At 40.3% G+C, this 16,595-nt stretch overlaps 1 pseudogene; it reads right to left on the reverse strand.

The window, feature by feature from the left end:
• Window positions 1-4,360: 4,360 nt before the first annotated feature.
• Window positions 4,361-16,595, reverse strand: part of LOC126914185 (uncharacterized) — a 134,017-nt pseudogene continuing 121,782 nt past the window's right edge.

A 16,595-nucleotide genomic window follows, 5' to 3' on the forward strand; every position in this document is an offset into this window, starting at 1 on the left:
TTTTTCTCGATCGTGGAATATGCTATTGTGATAATTCATCGATGCACTGGTTAAGATAGCACACGTTAACCTTTCGCGGTCCAGTTGCGATGAACTCGGTAACGTTAAATGTTCCGAAAAGGGAACTAAAGAAAAGATAGAATTTACAGCGATAAATTCTCTCCACTGTTTCTATGAAATTAATATGTATGTGATTTTTAAAACCGTTTTATTAACAATTAATAATTTTAAATTACTATATTGTAGGTTACGTGAAATGTTGTTGGATGGATTACGGTTGTTACTTTGAAAATGAATATAGAAGAATACTGCTGAAATATCATAGTCTCTGTGTACCACATTTTCATGTAAAAACGTCGTAACTTGTGAATTCTACCCGAACGAAATAAAGTTTCTTTGAGAAGTTTTGTTTAAAAATGTTAATGATTAATTCTAGGATCTTATCGCTAAATAATATTATACATTGGTGATTTTAATTGAAGTGATACGATGAGATTAAACAGGTTTATATGATTAAGATTAATCTTGTCATAAGCGTTTGCATGTTTTTAACAGTTACAAAAACCAGAGGTCTGAGCCATCATTTTTTTACATAATTGGTAGTTAAAGAGAAAATTCTACTAATCGATTATTTTTCGATAACCGGCGTAAATATGAAATTCTCTTCTTCAGCACGATGAACACATCATCGTCGTGAAGTTTACCAAAGTCTCACGAAAAAAAAAAAAAAAAAAAATAAGAGCACTAATTGCCCTTCCCGCGTGTTCCGATTAGACAACCGAGTTTAAATTATCCGCCGATCACGTCAGGGGAGTAATTAACACTGCGAGAATAGAAATTCTTTTTTCATCTGCTACAGCACTTTAATTTTCCGTAAGTGCGCGCTTTTGCCTGTTTAATGCGATCGACGATAAGCCTGGCCTCGCAATTCAATCGAGTTTCCCGCTGTTCGCTTCCTTGGACTTTATGCTCTTTTCGTGTAAATGTACACCAGCACAGATGAAATATATTCCTTTTTGCATTTTTCCACTCCTAATGATTCCATCTGCTTCAAATGTACGATTCCACAAGGATAAAAATCTGTAATTTTATATTACATCTTTTAAATACAAGCTAAGCGTTCATAATGAATCATCTTATTTTAATGCAAGCCATATCCTTTTCGATTTAACATTAGAACTACCAGAGTGGTAAAAATAACCAATTTCTAATTTTATACATTTGCGGTGCATCTTTGGTAATTGTACCGACTCGCTGTGAAATAAATGAATAAGAGCTTATTTTTCTGCTTGCATTATACATTTTTCATGTAGCTTCCATTTTGATATCTTTGGTACAGGTTTGATACTTTAATCGCACGTAGTTTCCGTATTAAAAATGAGATTTACTTTTAAAAGTCAATAACGAATCCACCTGGCAAAGTTTCTACGAAAATCGCAAGAAAGGATGGAGGAATATTTCAAACTTCATAGATAGCCGATTGGGTTCGTGTAACGTTGCGAGATTATATGAAAATTTATTTGTTATATATATATATATATATATATATATATATAGTATTATAGACGTCCATTAGATTGGTATAAAATTCTGCTTTGCGCGGAACGTGCGCTACGGGGCTCTCTTTTAGTTTACTAATTAAAGCAGCTGCCTCGCCGGGTGCTAATGAGTAGGCGCAGTCATAACTTTACGTCGGTAATTACCGCTGCCTTATTACGCTTAACATCAACGTTATCATTGCACACGAATCTGTTCGCTGCAGCCTTAGAGAATCATCCTAATTATTCACCGCGTGTCCTTTCGCGACAATTACGTGCAAAAGTCTCTTCTTCCTTCAGTCTGTCTTTTACGATTTGTTAAGATGCACTAATGCTCAAATTAATATTAGCGTATCCCCCAATTCTGAACCATATAGTCATATATATATAAACATTTTAATATTTATGAATTAAATTATTTATAACTATTTTAAAAACGTGTCCAGTCTCAGTTACACGAGATGTTCTATATCGTACATTTTACATTGTATTGTTTTGCATTAAATTGAGTTGCTTAGTATTTTGACATAAAAACCAAATAAATCTTCGATTTCCGCGTTACAATTTCTTTTCTCGAAACCTGCAGTAGTAAACGCAATCGGTTCCTGTCCGCGAGACGAGCCAAAGGGGAAGCAAATCCGCGACGAGACACGGCCAGAGGGAGAAAGTCTAGGGGTTGGCGAAAACGCGAGTAAATGGGAGTTTGCACGTGCACATTAATAGAACACAGTAGTTCTCTGTTCGTATGACGTTGCTTGGTACTTAGGCTCTGTTTTCTTCCCTCCATCGAATCTTTTTCGGTTTCGAAAAAGAAAAAAGAAAGGAGAAGAAGGAAAAAAAGGTTGCCAGCGAGTAAAAGCTCGAACATCGTCGCCTCTTCTGGCAATTCCCCGAGTAACTTCGCTGCCAGTCGCGTCGCCCGGTAACGTATCTATCCGTAAACTCGGCTGGAGCATATACGTACACGTCGTCGGGATATGTACTCTGGCAACAGTCGTCCCAGCAGTTGTCGAGATTCGTCCCGGGAAAAAAAGTCGTGAAAACGAGCGAATCTCATGACGGTCGATTCGCCAACTTTCTGCAACGAGTCACGAACTAGCAGCTCCTCTTCCGCTTTAACCGCTTTAACATCATCACTAAGGACCGCATGGCTGGCCCAAGACTGGAACACTGTATGTATAGTGACGACTTTTGGATAGAAACGTATTTGAAATTGTGGATGCTTGACTAGGAAGATTTGTAGCTCGTTTGTCTTGGAGGATGAGTGATTGAGACGTAGCGTATAAAGAGCAGCACTCCAGATCGAAGCTATGCGTATAGTTTTTAATGTGCAATAAATTTTATAAGAAACGAACACATAGCTAATTTCATAACAACCGACATTTCTGAAATATTCAAAATGCTGTAAATCTTGTAACTGCAAATTAAAGATCACAATATTACTACGGTGTTAAATTTTGATCTATTACTCCATAATATACCTTTCTCATGATGGATCCTAAAAAGAGATTTATTTTATACTGTAAAAAAATACATTAAAAAATACATATTCTAGTCATTTATATTTTCCAGAAACATATTCACATTCACGATCAAAATTGATCATGCATAACAAAAATCTTTAGACACAAATGAACCTAAAATATTCCACGTTCGTCGAATTTCAAAAGCGACTAATGCTATACCCCTAACCATAAACTCTAGCAAGATTCACGATGTAAAAGATCGACGGTTGATCGTGGCGAAAATTTTTCAGGCGCAAATCCGAGGATGAAATTACGATGAAAGGAAAAGGACAGTCGTAATTCATCCGTGCTCCCTAGCACTGGAGAACGTTTTTAGGTCGCGTAGTAAGCGGGTAGGGGGTGTCTGGGTGCTGCCGCATCGATCCGATACATCACGGGGGCATTTACATCCCCGCCGTAGCCAGCCCTCGCTGTCCCTTTCCCTCTCGCTAGCCGTTTTTCCCCGATCTTCCCTTTCTTCCCATCGGCCGGCCCAGCTAGCATCCAGAGGGTGCTTTTCTTCCGTGCGGGCGCTTATGCCGCCACTTTCCTGGGGGCGCTTGCGCGCAGCCATCCTCTGCTCTCGCGTCCCTTCCGTCGGCACCGTACAACCCACCCTCCACCAATTTTCAACCCCCTTTTCTTCTTTCCTTTCTCTTCCGTTTCACCCTCGCGACGTTCTCCGTCGTTGGTCTTGGAAGCCGATGCAACGGCCATTGTCTACGCGTCAAATCTCAACTCGCTCGTTCGAATGATGATTTTCTACCGAGAAGATACCTTCAGTCTCTATACGAATACTAGTCCTTTTTCTATTTCACTGGCTTGTGTTGTATTCATTCATTTTGTATGGTGTGTGTACAGAGCTGTTCTTGGGAAAATAGAGTTTGGATACGTTTAGTATCAAGAGTTAGTTTGACAGATGCGTATTGAACGGGAAACTCGAAATTCGATTTTCTAAAACATGAAGCGCCCAATGCAATCTTGTTGCTCTTGATAGCCGCCGTATTTCGAGTCATAGATTGTTTTCCCCATTACTTCGTACCACGATTTTCCGCACACTTTGTATAGCTACTTTAATGTTGATTGATACGTTCTTTCGCTCCTTTGTTCGCGCTTATGTTTATCGTTAGAGACTTACATGGACAACGTTCAGCACTTTATTTGAACCTTCTCTCAGTCTTATTTTAACGACAGTAAGTCAATTATTGTTTATTAGCCGGTGTTGAATTTCTGAATACCTCCCTGAAGCAATGTTAAATATAATTAATAATAATAATAAAAAGATATTAGGGAAAGGATAATATATTTAAGGGGGTATTCTAGTCTATCATTTGTTTATTGATATTTTAAGATTACATAAAAAAGTAACGGAAAAAAACTCAAAATTCGCAAAGTTATGAGCTGGCAAAGTGGGAGATCCAAAGAAAGGGTATCCTGGCGTGCATGATTTCAACCCTTCTGGTCATCTGAAACAAAAAAGCCGAACGGATTCTTAATTAGTATAGATGCCGCTATAGCATGAACCTTGGAAAAGTAGAAAAAGAAATTTTTCACAAAATGGCGGCCGTTTGAAAAAGATTTTTCTATTTTTCAATGACAATATAATAATTTTTTATGTAATCTTAAAATATCAATAAACAAATGATAAACAAAAAAATAGAAAAAATATTTTTTGTTTCGTTTGTACGGGGCTTCAAAAACCGCCCGAAATTCATACCTCTAGACTAGAATACCCCCTTAAGAGAAAAGGGTCCAAATAAATTGCTACTATTAATATGAAATGTATTTATATTGCAGTAGGAATAACAAGCGGTAGATTCATAAAGAGTACATAGGTATAAAGAAACTTTGTAGCACATAGTTTTTAATTAGATCGTTTCTATGATTCCTCCGTGATTTAAAGGCTTACGATCATCGATGTTGAGGTAAGTGAATAATTACAAGAGGAATTTGAACGCACGGCCGAACGTCGATTAATAATAATTTTGTCATTATTCACCGACTGAAAAGTGCGAGCCGCTCAATGTCGGCATAAATTTCTCACTGGCTGCCACCGCAAAAGCGTTCTATGTAAAGCTGTGCGACTGCGAAAAATTAATTTCTGTCTGATTTGCAATTCCTTCCAGACTTTGCTAGTCGACGCGAATAGAGAATTACGCGCAGCCATAATAAATAAATAAATAAATAAATAAGCAATGACGGCACGCACCACATACCTCACGCGAACGAGAATTCGTTCTTATTTTTTTTTCTCCTCTATTTGTTTGTATGCGTGCATGTGTACACGCCGTGGCTGGGCTCATCAAGCAACTATGCGTGTGGAAGAAGATCAAACAGACCGGGAGTTTTTCATTCTAATTACTCCGCGCCGAGCAATTACCAGATAGCATCGGCCGACGTTGTTTCGGTTTGAGATCGTAGATTCTTTCGCTCTTCCTTCTTCGCCGCGGTTAGCCCCTTGTGAACCATTCAACCGGACAAGCTTTGCTCGAAAATCGAACCCATTCACCAAGTTATCATCGGTTCTACTGTATGTACCATGTTACGAGGAGGCATAGACGCGCAATAAAATTATGTATACTTCCTTTTTGGTTCCAAGATATTCGCAGTAAGGAATAAAAAATAATTTAAAATCTGATCGAAAAGTGATCGTTTTGATAATTTAAGAATATGTACCGTATCATGATGAGAAATAGACATCTAACAAGGCTGTATTTCTCTTTGAATCTACTAAAGGATTCCTTCATTTATCTCTTGGTCTACGATTCTCTAAAGTAGCTATTCAAACGGATGCATAAGTATTTATTATATGACTATCCATCTCCAGAGAGCGTTATGTTGATTTCCAACTAGCGATTCTCACCGAACGATTATAATTAGAGATAAAATTGAAATAAAACATCGTTATAAATACAATCCGTATTGTCGAATCGCAATCACGGTCCATGCCACGAACGTGACTCGATGTTACAAGTGAAGGGGTTAATTTCCAATGTAAGACCTCCTTACTTGAAAATAGATGGGAAATTCAAGGCGGGTAGTTTCTATAATCTAAGGACAAATTATCGAAGACCTTGAAAGGAAGACCACGCCCAGGATGATTCTTTAACAAAGCCAGCAGCACCAGGGAACAGCAAAGAGTCCTGGTCAGGATGCTAGAAGATGACGAAGGGTATCAGCGGCGAAGGAATGGATCGGGGGTGGTTCTTTGTCTCGAGGGTTCGGATTCTGGAAGATAGAGGCTAATTCCCAGCTTCCACCCCTCGTGGAATGTCGACGTCCAGGCGAAACGAACTCCTCTCGTCCACCTTTCCGCCCTCTCGTCCTCTTTCCTTCGCTTTGCTGGCTACTTTGATGTTCCTAATTTGATTGAAGGAATCCGCCGTACGGATCTCCTAACTTCGTCTTTATTGATTGCTGTTTTGTTCGCCGTCGCAGCCGGAGAATCCAATGTCTACACGATGCAACCCCTTGTACACTCCTGTTATTTCTTTGTCGCGGTCCTCTGTCTTTGAAACGTCCTGTAATCGAGCTGATTCATTGTCCCAGACCAGTCTGATTTCTAGAAAGTAGGTTCCTACGTCGATTGGTATCGGTTTTCGAAGATTTCTTAAAAATATCTGAATCTTACTAAGCATAGCATTTTCGATAAGCTTCTGAATGAAGAAAATTAGAAAAAAGTTATATATGTAAAGATTAATCCGTATGTCAGAATACGTAGAAACATCTTCTAAAAACACGTTTCTATTATAAGACGAATACTGTAAATGATCCAAGATTTAGTCTAATTATCGTTTTACATTTAATAGTTTAAATTATTAGTATTAAAAATCTTGGACAATAAGTCTATCTAAATTCTAAACCATCACAGGATCTTTCCCGAAGTGAACGTCGAACGGTCATTCAATTAATCCCCGCTCTCGAGCGAATTTAATTAGTCGATTTCGTGGCCGTTCAAGTCACTAGACACGGGAAGGAACCGTGGACGGGTCGCGGCATCTCCTAATTTCCTTTCCTCTTCTCTTCGCTCCGCCGACTCGGCTAGTGAACTGACGAAAAGAGAGAGAGAGAGAGAGAGAAAGAGAGAGAGAAGGAAAGGAAGATGAGAAAAAAAAGAGAGATACGAAGAAAGAACTTTATCAGGAAATTCGATAAAGGGAGTCCGCGAATTTTCTGCGAAACCGGAGAGATTCTGACTGGGCTGCGGTCGTATCTTATCGCGAAACAGACGTCCACGCCAGAATCCCGGCTCTGGCTTCTATATAGCGCTACGTACCTGTATTATATCTGCGTCGTTCACATATCTGGATAGACCGCATCACATCCCGCCCCTCCGTCTCTTTCTTCTGATATATATATATATATACGACGTATATACCTCCCCCCGATCCAGGGGGTGTGTACGTGTATCAATATTATATCTCGCGAAATATCGGATGGACGTCGCGTTTCTTACCCTCTCGGTCCTTCTTATTTCGCGACGAACACAGGTTCGTTTTAACCGATTTCTTCTACGGCGTTTCTTGTTTGTCCTCGATGGACTCCGTGGTTTGCCTGATCGATTTTCATGGACTCTTCTAAGGTTTGTATAGTTATCGTGAAAGCTCTGTTTATAGATATGGTTTAGAAAGGAAAGAGAGGGTTCGTTCTGAAGAATCATCTAACTGCCTAATTTGCTTATCTATCAGTTGTTTAATGATCCAATAAAACTACGATTGACGAGCTTTCTAACAATAGATTTATCTAATTATTATAACTAATGATCGAACAGGGAGATGTTAATTTACTCTGCAACAGTCTCTGTTTTTCCAATATCGCTCCTAAATGATTCCTCGTTAATCATTCCCGTTAATCTTCGTCATTCCTTTTATCATGATTTTCCACTAAGTCTATGTGCATGTATTCCAGCACACAAAGATCGGCAACGTGCCTATTATCGGCATTCGACCGGTATTAATCCAAGCAAGCTAATGGCATGTCGATTACAGCAATCGTAACGAGGGCCGATAAATGCTGGAATCGAAATGAAAAGTTTCTACTCGCGGACGTTCTCGTAGCTTGGAGCTTTACGAGCCGAAAACTGTTGCCACAAAGTGTTCCTGTTCGACTCGTGCTATTTTATGGCAATGAGCGCGCTCATTTTATCGCGTTATCAAACGCCAATTACACTCGATAAGACCAAATGCGTTTGTTTCGCGTTTCATGAAACGCGAAGTAACGCTTCACTGCGCGTTGACGCTTTATTACTTGTCAATTTGTTAGTTAGATTATTTTGATAGCTAATCTATTTTTTCTAAGATTAATTCGTTTAAGCTGCTATTTTCTATGGCACGCATAAAAGATCGTAGGATACCAGGATGGAATTAAATCATCACACAGTGCGCTAATACGTGAACATTCCTACGATCATCGAACGTTGCGACTGACAAGCAGTTATGAATTTTATGCTTCGGGAACTGTAAAATGACCGACCGTACCGCGTAGCAGGCAACGATTTCATTTTCATACAATGTAATATGAAAATCAAACACAGACAGAGAATTGAATTCTCTTCTTCTAATTTCAACAACTTGACTCTAACGGGCGCAAACATGAATTCAAATTATGCTCCAATAAGTCTGATTGTGATCGACTGAACGAGACTCCAACAGTAACAATCCGATCGAAGCTTAATTCGTGTTTACCTACCATAAAAAATAAAGCTGACCTACAAAGAAATATCGAGGCGAATGCTTCGTTGCAGGACCCCTCGAATTTTGCAAAATTCCGCAGGCACAGTTGCGAACATTTGTCCAGAGTGCGGGGAGAACGGTGACCGCAGAGCGGTACAATCGCATTACTAATGATTTTACTTGGGGGCGACCCTCAGGGCCGTCATATCGATACGATAGGAGGCTGATTCGCCGGCGGAAACGTCAGTCGGATAAACCCGGAACGCTCAGACCACCCTTCGTTCCATTCCTCTCGAAGCAACGCGAACGGCGAAGATGAAGAGAATCGTGGAGATCAGGGGTTATGTCTAGCTGATCGAGCCCCCTCCCCCGTTTCGATGATTTCGTTTACCCCGAGCATCGGGGACAAAAAGCGAATCGCGCGACGATGCTTCGTACGAACGCATGAATTCCCCCGGGTGACATTTACTTAAAATTATGTTCTTTCTGTAGAAATAGATGATTCTGTTTGCTACGCTGTTTCCCTTGTTTGTCGGACGAAACATAAACGATCTTTATTTATGGAACCGAGTAATGTTCCTTTAAGTTGATTGGAAAGATACATTTTTGGATTAATATTTAATAAGTTCACTGTCGAGTCACGTATCAATAGTCGGTTGATGCGTGGGTGTCATCTTCCAGAGAGCGGGGAATTTGATTTAAGCGATCGATATTAATTTTGTTAAATATTCCGCAGCAGAACTATATATCTTATCGTTGTTACGATGTAACATTTAACTGCTACGTTCTTTCGATTGCTCTCGGTATAATCCCGCGTCTTCATCATTAAAAGATCTCGCGAATTTGATAAAGATACGAAAAAGTCGCTTGGTATTAAACTTCTGTTAAAAGTTTGTAAAAGTGTAGAATAAATATTCGAGGAGTTAACCCGATTCTGACACAACGTTTCATAATAAAGATCGTGCTAAGCATAGATCGAACAAAAATGTTTGAACTATACCGATTGCGTTTCGTGGTACAAGTTTTTATATCTTTGAGTATCGCTGATTCGTCTCGACTGTCGTAAAGTCTCAAAATACAGAGGGCAATGAGAAAATTATACAACAGAATCGTACACTCAGCTTCGATAAAACACAGTCCGGGGACAAGAACGTTCATTAATCGGTTCGCGGACGGTAAATATTTAACCGCGCCATTCGGATCGAAATCGCGTTAGCAGGCTGGAGTAAAAATCCGGCGGGATTGCCACGAATCGCGGCAAAACAGCGATTAGAACGAAGGGAAGAGAACGGATGGAAACGGAGGATGGGAAGAGCGACAGGACGAATGGAAGGGTGAGAGTTTCTTGCTCGATGGACGGCTTTTCTTGCGGCGAGTACTCGCCGCGACACAAATAGCGTATGATTGAGTGAGCGCCGCGAGGGATTTCCACAGACGTGGAAACGGAATATCGCGCGAGGGAGGAAAAAAGAATGGCGGAGAGAAACGTCGACGTTTAGTCGCTGCGAGGGAAAAGGCACCCCGTCGCGCCTCGCGGGAGCGTAACGGGAGGAGGCCCTTCCTCCTCACGAAAATCGACCATGTTCGAATTCTTCTCTCTCTTTTCCTTCAGATTTTTGTTTTTTGACTCGAACTTGTTTCGGTTACGTATCCGTTTGGTGTATCTATCAAAGAAGCTTTTCAGTAAAACAATATTAATTCTTCGTGATTCGTTGTTGAATTAAATTCGATGTTTCATTTTCATTTCTTTTAATTGTAGATGCTGATGATTTTCACATTATTAATATATTAGCACGTTTTACGGAGAATGAAAGAGTGTATCTTCCGTTAAAAAACAGAAATCAGAATTACGATATTATTTAACAAGATACTCTGTTATTAATTAAAGACGGTGACATAAGGAAGAAACTAAAAATACTTAACGATATCGCCACTCTTGGTCAGTAAAACATGGCGTAGAAAAATTGTATTGATGTATTAAGAAACATATAGTTTTCTTCAAAAGAAGCAGAATTGTCCTTCTAGTCTTTGTAACACCTGGCACTTTCGGAGCAGATTGTGACGTATCTATTACGTAAAACGATTTAATTTTGCTGAATGAAAATTTTGTTCTACCTTCTATTTAACATCAAACCTTTCATTTATTTCATTTGCCTGGGACATTCTGTACATCGAAACTAATTTGCAAGCAGTTAAAAGGTAATTATTATCTCTAGCTCTTCGAATAGTTACGATATCTATCGATTTTTTCCGCAATAAGTTTCTGGAGAGTTGCAACACGAACAGGACGAACTATTAAGAAATTACATCCATGAATTGCCTTCTATTCTCGACGAAAAAGAACACGGTGCATGCAGGGTGCAGTGACCATGGAACGCTTATTGTCAGCCATCCGCAACCACGAAGCTTCCAGGGGACATCTTCCGGTAATTCCCCGGCTCTATGACGAGCAACGTCTCCCTTTCTCTCTGTTTTCCCGCGTGTCCAGCCACGCTGAAGCGATTTTTATTTGCCGCGGTAGTATGCGCTTCATAATCCGCCTCGGTTCTCCACGAACGCTCGAATTTCTTTTTCCTTCGGCTGTGTTTTCTTGCGGCTTTCCCCGCAAGGATAGAGCTCTTCTTTGTGAGTCCATTGGCAACGACTGACAGGTGGAAATGGACGATTAAGCGGCTGACAATTCCGCCTGGAATAGTCTGTTTCACTCATGGAAAAAAACCTAAGCCTTGTCCAGGTTCGATGATAAATTCGTTGGTTATCGATATATTTCCAGGAACTTCTTTCCAAGGAACGTTGACATTGCGAGCGGATAAAGATTTTTATTAACACGCGATGCAGCAATTTTGGAGGAAGAAGAAAATTTAGCAAGAGAACAATTCGATTAATGTTTAAAGGAATTATTCGTTGAGAAGGTTCAATGCAATCTATTTGTGAGATTAGCCAGCATTTTTCTCAATCTCTCTGCCTCGTAACAGGTTGTACACTTGTGGCATAAATCATAGTTCTACTTTAGCAAAGGCAGATTATATTTGTAACGAAGTTTGATTTAATTTCTAATTTAAACTTCTATTTTTTGATAAAAACCACTAAATACAAATCACCTAGGTTTCTTAAATCGCTAGTGGAAGAGTCACAAAGCGAGGGACTAAAGCGCGTCTCGTTGTCTATCTGATATTTGTTTGACCTAGCTTAAGTTGCTTAAATATTTTTTAGCCAGTTAATATACGATAAAAATCTCGTGGCACGGAATCGCAAAATTCTCAAGAATGAAGCTTCTGCTGATGGAAAATGACGGGAACGAAAGGATCCCATTGAGTGCATCGTACAGAATTAAAATACTCGATACATTGGCTCTCTATCGGCGATCGAGAGGCACGTATCTCGATTTTCCAGCCCTGAATTACGTGCTTTTCGCGCGGAATACGACGCGCATGGAAAAAGAGATACGGCTCTCGGTCGAACCGCGAGATGGAGAGGCACGAACCGAAGGGAATCGGAAGAAGACAGTAGAGAGGGAAAAGAGAGAAGATATTATTTATGGGACGGTCGGATGGTAGTGCCGGCGTGCCATGCATAGACAGTACCTCGTTCTAGCCGGCAAACGAATGGCTCGTTCTCTGTCCGCAAATGTACGGAAATGCCGGTCGAAAGCTATTTCTTAATATTCGCCGATATCGCTAGATCCCCCGGGGTTGAACGTGCCTTTTGTACGTTTCCATAGAAACCCGATGTCGCCGCGGATTCTGACTCCCGCGTCTTTTGCCTCACGTATGTACACCGCTGTTCGATTATGGCGATGTATCGATAAAAATTGTAAATTTGCAATTAATCAATGCTCGAAGAAACACTATGTCAATTCTATATTCACGCGAGAATGAATAGTACAAAGGAGAAAGAGCTATTTTCTAATAAAAGAAAAAGGCACAAACAAATGGGTAGGAAAATACAATGGGATAATAGTTTCGGTATAAGAAGGTAAATAAGTATTAATGTTTTATGGCTATTAACTTCACTGTGTATAAACGCGAGACAGGGATTCGCTTTCATTAAAAAGGAAGAATTACGTTTATGCTTATTACGTTTTATGACCATTTCGTCGTAATTTTTTTCGTTATTCAATAATGAAGTAAAATAGGAAAGAAAGGGTGGTAAATTTCCCAATTTCTTTCGCAGGAAAATATGTTCGCGATATTCCAGCAGCGTCATTGAAATGTAAGAGAGGCCGAGTTGCAGAGGCAGGTTCCGCGTGGGGGACGGATGCAGCTTTTCAGAAGAGCTTTTACGAGTCGCATATGTGACCGCCGTCTCTTTTATCCCTCGCTTTATATTCCTGGCACCGTGTCCCATCCCCACTATCGTCCAACTTCGAGCTTCCTCTTCCAGTCAGAAACGGGCGACCAACCCCCGTAGTACCTCTTTGTCGAGAGAGGACCTACCACCGGACCACTCTCCTTCGCCCCTGCAGTTCGAACCAAAGAAATCTTTCTTCATATTCACTGGGGAGTGATCGTCCGACATAACGTAACAAATTTCCAGCTCCTTCGAGGCTCACACCCCTGGCTCAAACGTTGTTCGATCGCTCGAACGCGCATTTAAATCCTCCACGACTCTTTCCCTCTCTATTTTTTCTCTCCCGCTTCCTCTCTTGATTCAACGACGGATCAACCCTCGCGATGGGGCTGGATTCTCTACCTTTCAACCCCGGCCCACGAGAAGCATGGTCGACCGCCACGACCGTCCAGGGACCGATTCTTCCCACGCACAATTTACAGTTTCACATTTTATTCCCATCGCGCGTTCGACAACTCGTGGATGGTCGGCGAAGGATAAACTCGTTTCATTCTCGCCGATCATCTTTCTGCTCATGGCACAAGGATGTCGTTGGACGTTGTTCTTCGTGGATCGAGAATGTCCGAATTCGAATGGTCGTTCCTTGTATTATGACGATTTGTGTGGCGGTTGGCAATGTTCTTGTTCGATTTTTATGAATAGCTTCTTTCAGGTGATCTTTTGCGAATATTGTTGCGATTTTGTACGTTTTCGATTGAAAGGAAGATATATCAATTTGTAGGAACGAGAGAACGATTAACAGTTTATTTCGAAAATCTTACAATTCTGTCACTGTATGTCTGTTCGTGGACGAATCTCGTGAAAGACTGACTACTTCGCTGACACATTCGTTGCTTTCAAAATACAGCCGCCCGTTTCTGTTGCAGTAGAATGTGAGGATTTGTTAGAAGTGTCTTTATTTTAAGTAATTTATTCGAATTATTTTATCTTAACACACTATCCTCTCATTTCTTTTTCAAGCAAGATTAACTTTTATATAAAATTTACTTAATATTCCTAAGAATATTTCTCCTGTTTTTGATTTTTATCCTTCGTTATAAGAGGACTACCGTATTTTACGAAGATTTTAAGAAGTGATTTGAATTTGTTGAAGATTTTTGTATTTTGTGAAAGATTTAAGGCGATGTTTTTGGAATCTAATTTAAAAATTATCGATTGCAATCGATTGTTTCAGGTTCATAGATGCGGAGGATTTCAAGGATCAACTAGGCGTTAGGTGATTTCGTATAAAAAACCAGGGAGCCATGGTCACCTCGATTAATTCTTTATCGATTCGACGCGGCGCGAGGAGAGGCACAGCAAAAACCTCTTCACCATGGGGATGCAAACGACCAGATGGATGATCGACGAAGAAATCGACGGTTTTTGTTACGAATCGAACCTTTTCGTAGCGACATGCCGAGTAATTTGAAAGTAGGTGTTAAATATATTTATCACGCTTCTAACAACGCTTAAAATTCCTCAGCCTCGCGATTGATCCGACCAAATTATATCCTATAAACCTTTTGCTATTCTTTCAGTTTATTCGATCAGTCTAATAAATAGAACGTTAAAAATTCAACTTATCGTCAACACTTTTCACTGAAACTACATCGATATCCGATTTAACGCTAAAATTCGGTTTTAATCCTAATAATTTACGATGCACAACTTGCTGTAAAGAGTATGAATTCCAATTAAGACAACGTAATGAGACAAAAGTCATTATTCTCTAAGTATGTGTATAACTTCACTATCGCGTACGTAAAGTTCACTCGTGTTTCTCAATTTTACCAAAATGTTGAAAAATCTATTGCTAATTTACTGAATGATTCTAAATCGATAGCTAAATACTGTATAAGGAGAAAAGACCTTGAGAACCACTGGTGGTTCCGGTTTATTAATTTCGTAAAAACTGTCGGACGCACGTTCACCGCCTTTTTCATGATTTAATTAGCATCGGTGGGGGCCGGCCACCTGGTCGAGGGGGACCACCATGGGACTCTTCGGGCCCAGGACGTAACCTCGGCGTCTAACGACGTGGAACACTCCTGTTCTTCGGCGAGAGAGCGCCGGTCGCGGTTCCGTAACGCGTTAAATTTATCGGCGAGCAACTTTCTTCCCCGTCTCATTATTCACGTAAATCGATCTCTCTATCTCGATCGCTTCGACCAACGAATAACGCACCGTGTAATAAGTTCCTTCGATGGTATCGTTTGCTTTCTACGATGTCGAAACAAGTTTCAATACCAATTGACCCCCGTCCCTCCCCCCCATTTACTTAATTTCCACATTTTTGTCTTCGCAATTTCCATCTACCTAAATTTACGATTTCTTCTTTTATCAAGAAGAAGATCTACGTAATTGTGATTATTGGTACCGGTGGAGATATCTTGTCGGAAAAAATGTCATCGTCTAATTTTTCCATCTTTGAACGGAACTCTAAGTCTTAAATTTCAATATGCTCATTACAGATCTACATTTTTGAGGAAGAATAGACAGCATGGAATAGTCCCGCGATTCGTTTTCGTTATTTAACTTTGTTTTCTGAGAAAGCTATGGAATAGTCAAGAACAGAATTGTTGTCGATTAAGGAGAGCTAGCCAGTGAGTTTGGCGATGAATCGGGTTCTCCATGTCTTTCACACATTCTCGCTTGTCAGGTGGGCGGGACGGATCGGTAATTAGTGTGAAGAAATTGTGGCTTCGAGGGTGACGAAGCAAGCACGAGTTCCTACCACGTGAACAAGTCTGCCGAGACGGTCCCAGACTTCTTGCCGTTCTCCCAACTTTGTTGTTTTAATCGAACGGAATTGGTTAATACCCCGCCTTCATCCTTCTCCTCTCCCTTGTTCTCCTATCTATTTTTTACTCTGTACGATTTTCTGAGCCTCTGCACCATCGTATTTCATTGTATAAAAGATCATTAGGGAATTACGTAAAATTGGTGAACGAAATTGATGATTAATCGCGGAATCTATCAACTTTTAAGCAATGCTTGATCTTACGCAGAGAACGGACAGAAATTTTCTGTTCTTGCAGAATTTTTTGGAAAATTCGAAGCGGAAATTTCGTATCTTTGAAATATCGGAACAGAAATTTTCCAATTTTCGGAAGTGGAAAATATTTAGTAGCTTCTTGTCTGTAGAAACTAGAAAACCTTGAAATTCCCATTACAACGGAGCAATTATTGCTGCAAATTGAATGCAACTTCATTCCGCTGCCCGATATGTTCTATATTTGTGAGAAGAAAATCAGTAGAATTTAAAGAAGATGAAAATCTTCTGTGCCTAGAGCGGTTGATTTTACGGCGATTTATCAAGCGTAACAATTTGCGAAGGGGCGTAAGCAAATTGGACGTCATCGTTGAACGATAAACGGGATTCACGTCGAAATCGTGTCGCTATTAATAACGCTAGGAGGTAACGCCAGTACTCGTTTAATTTTCCCGGCAATTATTCAGATGACTGTGTGAATAATTACTTGCTATTCGGCCCGTTTGCCGCGCTAAGTGGGCTGGCCGATCGTTATCTTAATCGAGCCGACCGTTTG

This window comes from Bombus affinis, chromosome 3 (assembly GCF_024516045.1).
Source record: "Bombus affinis isolate iyBomAffi1 chromosome 3, iyBomAffi1.2, whole genome shotgun sequence".
Classification (NCBI taxonomy): Eukaryota; Metazoa; Arthropoda; class Insecta; order Hymenoptera; family Apidae; genus Bombus; species Bombus affinis.